The 6,000-nt window shown below is 39.6% G+C and overlaps 1 long non-coding RNA gene across 1 annotated transcript; it reads left to right on the plus strand.

The window, feature by feature from the left end:
• The first annotated feature begins 3,796 nt into the window (after positions 1-3,796).
• Positions 3,797-5,759, plus strand: LOC137721414 (uncharacterized). Its single transcript, XR_011066638.1, has 3 exons — positions 3,797-4,159; positions 4,916-4,970; positions 5,166-5,759. It is a non-coding gene; the product is annotated as an uncharacterized lncRNA (long non-coding RNA).
• The last annotated feature ends 241 nt before the right edge of the window (positions 5,760-6,000 follow it).

A 6,000-nucleotide genomic window follows, 5' to 3' on the forward strand; every position in this document is an offset into this window, starting at 1 on the left:
ACAAACTACCAAGTTTCTGAATCAAATGAGCCACCTGGCGTGGATTGTTCCCTGTTACAAGAATGTCGTCGACATAAATTAACAGAATAATATATATACCCTGCTTGTCAAACACAAAAAGGCTGTAATCACACGTAGATTCCTCAAACCCTAGTTGAAACAAGAAATCAGAGAACCGTTGAAACCAAGCCCTAGGCGCTTGTTTGAGACCATAAAGAGATCGATGTAGCTTACATACATGATGAGGAAACTGGTTGTCAATGAAGCCTGATGGTTGTCTCATGTAGACATGTTCATTTAAGTATCCATGCAAAAACGCATTCTGCACATCAAGTTGGCGTACAGGCCACTTCTTTGACACAGCAAGACTCAACACGAGTCGAATGGTGCTATGCTTTACCACAGGGCTGAAAGTTTCGGTGTAATCCACACCAGCTTTCTGATGAAAACCATTGGCAACTAACCGAGCTTTATGTCGCTCAAGAGTGCCATCAGCGTGACGTTTAATTTTAAACACCCATTTGTTGGGTAGCACATTCATTGTAGAATTGTACGGAACTAAGCTCCAAGTTCCATTTCTTTGTAGTGCATTAAACTCCTGCGCCATAGCTTCTCTCCACGCCTGATGTTTGACTGCCTGACTGAAACAGGTAGGCTCAACAAGAGAGTTATCAAGTGCAACATGCATAGCATATTTTGGATTTGGTTTGTGAACCCCTAATTTAGACCGTGTAGTCATAGAATGTCCAGTATCACTGGGGACAGTGGGTTGCACACGATGCTCAGTTACTAAAACTTGCTCATTTGATGATAGTGAGGGTCCTATAGATAGGTTAGGGTCTAAAGGTGGGTTGAGCTGTGATACAGGTTCAACCATGGATGGTGGATTAGTGGGTAATGGAAAGTTAGGTAAGATATGAGGGAAAAAATTGTTACCTTGTTCGTCGACACTGTCAGAAGGAGATGTGAGTCCCTGAAAAGGGAATGAGTCCTCGTCGAATAGAACATGGCGAGACAAATAAACTCGTTTTGTGGTCATGTCCAAGCATCTGTATCCTTGATGGTTCAAAGAATATCCAAGAAAAACACAGGACTTTGATTTTGGTTGTAACTTGTTTTGCGTGTATGGTGTTAGCCATGGAAAGCAACGGCAACCAAACACCTTCAAAAACTCATAATTGGGTTTTCTTTGAAATAATTTCTCAAACGGAGATGTATCAAATAATACACGAGTAGGTAATCGGTTTATTAGATATGTGGCAATTGAGCATGCATCAAACCAAAACGTAGTTGATATGAAAGACTGAGCAAGCATAACCATGGCAGTTTCGACAATATGTCGATGTTTTCGTTCAGCTAAACCATTTTGTTCAGGATGTTTAGGGCAAGAAAAACGTTGAGAAATACCATGAATATCAAGAAACCTTTGAAAAAAATGATTCTTATATTCACCACCTTCATCACATTGAAGAGTTTTTATGGATTTGTTAAACATATTTTCAACTTTGGCTTTAAACTTCACAAATATCGCAAAAACTTCAGATTTTTGTTTCATGGGAAAAATCCATGAATATCGCGAATAATCATCCACAAACAACAAATAATAACGAAAACCTTCGTTAGAAGGAATTGGAGAACACCACACATCTGAATGAATAAGTTGCAAAGGAAATTGAGACCTAGACTCGGACAATTGGAAAGGTAATTTAGTACTTTTACCTAGAGGACATGACTCACAAAAGCGTACATCAGAGGTACCATGAATTGGTACCAATTTTTTTGAAATTAAAAACTTGATTATTGGTTTTGCAGGATGGCCAAGACGTGCATGCCACTTTTGAACCGACACTCGAACTCCCACACATGCAGTAACAGAATGCTTGAGACAACCACTGCCATTTGGAAATGGGTACAACCCATTCTCACATCTCCCTCGGAAAAGCGTCTTCCGTGTCTTGAGGTCCTTTACAAGGAAAACATGGGGAAAAATAAGTAAGTAACAATCATTATCTAGGGTAAACTGATGAGCAGAAAGGATATTAGTGGAGGCAGTTGGGCAATGAAGAATGTCACGTAAAACAAATGAGCAAGATTTAGTTTGAAGTTTACTGGAACCATAATGTGCAATTGAGATGCCCGTGTGATTACCTACACCTCCTACTCCTTCATTCCCGTGATACTCTTTGGGATTGGCCAGATTATGAATGTCAGGAGTAATGTGTGCATTGGCTCCTGTGTCTAGGAGCCAAGAACCATTCTGCTGTTTGTTAAGAGTAATTGGTGAAGAGGTCATGGCCGAGAGTCGTTTGGCCGGAATTCGTCCTTCAAAGGCAGTGTTCATGCGCTGGTAGCAATCCAACGCAGGATGACCTGGTTTACCACATATCTGACACACAATTCTATCACCACAAGAAACAAACCTTTCGCCAGTACCTTGATTATTCTGCGAAGCATTGTAATGGCGAGGATTGGGACCTCGTTGAGCACCACCACGATGTGAGTAGTTCCCGCGTCCACCACCACGAGAACGACCACCCCCACGTCCTCGAGAAGCCACGAAGGCATTAACAGTGGCTCCTTCAACCAACGGAACATTGTGTTCCACCATTCTCCTTTCTGTTGTCAGCAGCAAGGATTCAAGGGCAGGATAAGTGATAGAGTTGTCACGAGCTTGTGCTGCGCTCACAGTCATCTCATACGCTGGTCCAAGATTATTCAACACAATCTGGACCAGTTCATCATCACTTACAGGTTGCCCAGCAAGAGCAAGATTGTCCGCAATCGCATTCATGCGATCAAGGTAATCCGCCACAGAGAGATCACCTTTTTTGGTCTGCAACAATTCATTCCTTAGAAACAAAATACGATTCTGAGACGTGGATGCATACCTTTGCTCCAGAGCTTCCCAAGTAGCTCGAGCAGTTCTTTTGCTTGCCACCACAGACAAGACAGACGCAGTCAGAGATCCATTAATCCAGCTAAGGATCATTTGATCCTGTTGCACCCACGTTGTGTACGCAGGATTCACGGTTGTCAAACCAGCAACATGTTTTGGGGGACACACCAAGGTGCCATCAACATACCCCATCAAGTCCCGGCTTTTTAAAATAGGGAGAATTTGAGCCAACCATAGTGGGTAGTTGGTTCTATCAAGTTTGATATTGACGATAATGGAAAAAGGTTGAAAGGTGGTGGTTTGGGGGTTAGGGTTGATAGCAGGGACATTGTTTCCAGCCATGGAAGCGATGATGGACAGAATAATAGGTTAGGATCTTTGTCGTTAGACAAAAAAAGGCTCTAGATACCATAAAGAACTTTCTGATTTGAATTATAACTTCAAAAATCTTATATTCATTACAGGCCTTACGGGAAGCCTTGATATATACACCACAACAACACTTTACAGATTAAACTGTAAGTGACAATCTGCACACCCATGCCGCAGCACCTTCTATACACCTTTACATATTAAAACCTTTACATATTAAACTAACAGCACACACACATGCATTAATCTGTAAGTGACAGTCTGCACACCCATGCCGCAGCACCTTCTATACACCTTTACATATTAAACTAACAGTAACCAAGCACGCATGGGAAGACTTCTGACAGCACACATGCACAAGCACATACAGCTTGTTGCCGACTAGGATTCTGCACTGCATGTGGAGCATCAAATCATGGAGTGGAGACTTGGGTTAACAGTGTGATTTTAGATTTGAAATTTCCAAGCTTTTTTAGTAATCTTAGCCCAGATTAATTAACTATAATTATTATTATTCTTTTTCCGGTTATGTAGCTGAAGTGGCTAAAGTTAAGAAAGAACAATTGTGGGTTGAAGTGTTCATATTTGAAAGTTGAATCTCAGCCCTTGAAAAGCTTTGTGAACGTGTCCTCGCGTGTGCAGCAGACCTTCATAGCAATTTGGGTGAGTCTTCGCGTGTACATGTTACTTTGTTTCAGTTTGTTCATTTTCTTTAGCACTTTTGTGCAATTTTTTGGAAGCCTAAATGATTCAGAATTGGAATTTATGTGTAAGGATACGAGATACGCCATTGATTCAGTTGTGACGCACGACGGGGTGAAGTTTCCGTGCTGGGCGCTGTCTGATCTGTCGTCGTTTCAGCAGAACTTTGGAGGAGATGCTTATGACAAGGTAATTTTGGAGCTGTGGAAGTGTTTAATCTTTGTTGGGTTTATGTCAATTCTTCTCTTCTCTTTTTTAATAATTATTTGGGCTATTGTTTTACTTTAATATGTTTTACTATTGGATCTTGGACCTTTGATTTCTGTAAAACATGTTATGGCATGGTAAAACAATTACATCAAGGTCTGTCGTTTGCAGAAATGGATATTGGGGGGGGGGGGGGGGGGGGGGGGAGAGAAACGGGAGAGCAGGGGTGGAACAGAAAAATGGCTGGGCTCTTTTGCACTAATTTTTTTTTTTTTTTTTTTTGTTTTTAATTTATTTATTTGAGGTTTGGTGACAAGGGAGGTTGTCGTCTGGTAACATGGCTTACATAAAAGCAGAAATCATGATGTCTATGAACTGTATAAAGTTTTGTCCAACTCTTTGCTCTTTGTTCCAGTTCTTCTGCAAGGGGTGTGTCGGGCTTTTATACATAGAATGGCAAATGCTTTCGCTTTGTTATCTGTTTTAAAGTACCAGGACTAACAACTATTTTTTCTTTTGTGCTGGACTTTTTGATCCGTTCAATTATATATCCCTTATTGAAATTTGGTCTATTACACATAGACATAATGATGGAGGTAAACTAAATGATTACAATGGTTATGTTCATCCATTCAAATTGAAGTATAGTTATCTAATTATTGCAGTTTAATAGCATTATCTTATTGCTTAGTTTGTGTTGTCCATTCTCTTAGTTGCTTAGTTTGAATTACATGGCAGAAAAGATGGATTCATTTCTTTGGAGATCCTGCTGTTCTTTGCAAAGACATTTTCTGTAAGATTCCTACATTGATTTGTAACTAGAAAGTTTGAAACAAAAAGAAATAGGTTTCACATACTCCCAACATAACAAGAAACTACGAAGCTTGATGTACATGTGTTATTATGGCTAATGTGCTGCTCGACTGATATATACTTAATGTTCCAACCATGTTAGGCTGTCTAAATATGTTTATTTATGTTGTTGAAGAACATCTTTCTAGTATCTATTGAAAAAGCACGGAGGAAAGCAAGCTGCTTGGGAATATCCTTTCATTGTTGCTTGGGAATAAGTAAGATGAAAACGATATTTGTTACCAGTGTATGTGAATGTTGATTGTCGAAGAATTGAAAGTTGCTAGTTTGATGAAAATCTGAAAATTGACCCAATTTTGTACAATATATTAGTTTAAGAACAATAAACACACACCCACACACGCACATATGCACTCCAAAAGTAAACGAGTTGGAAATGTTTCTTAAGATTTTGCTCTGAATCTTCTTTGGCATGCATAAGATTTACCATTCCCATTTAAATAACTTTTAAAATCAGCTCCAGTCCATGTTTGCTTAACTGTGTAGTTTTGTGGTTAGAGAAGAAATGTTAAATTTCAGGATCTTGCTGCTGATGCTGTTCATATCTGCATGAATATTCTTGGGTCATATATTATAAGTCGTGAATAAATTGCATTGGTTGCATTAGCGTTCGTAAATCAATTTTTGACTCGAACTTTATTTATGAAGATTACAGTTCCATAATCTTTCATATAATTTTCAACCCCGCAGCAACGCGCGGGTACAAATTCTAGTATGGTCTAAAAGCCAAAATTTAAGGGTAGATTTTGAGAAGGGAAAGTCAGGTCACTGAGGTGCATGAGAGTATTTTATTTATTGTAAGTGGGTCTGTCAATTGAGCCTTTTTCTTCTAATTGATTTCCATTACATATCAGCCTCTGTAGGCCTATGAAGGCTCCGTCTATGGAACTAGGCTAGAAGAAGTAAAGAATATCGAGGACCATAAGATGGTCTAAAACATGGTAAAGGCC

This window comes from Pyrus communis, chromosome 16 (assembly GCF_963583255.1).
Source record: "Pyrus communis chromosome 16, drPyrComm1.1, whole genome shotgun sequence".
NCBI classification, from domain to species: domain Eukaryota; kingdom Viridiplantae; phylum Streptophyta; class Magnoliopsida; order Rosales; family Rosaceae; genus Pyrus; species Pyrus communis.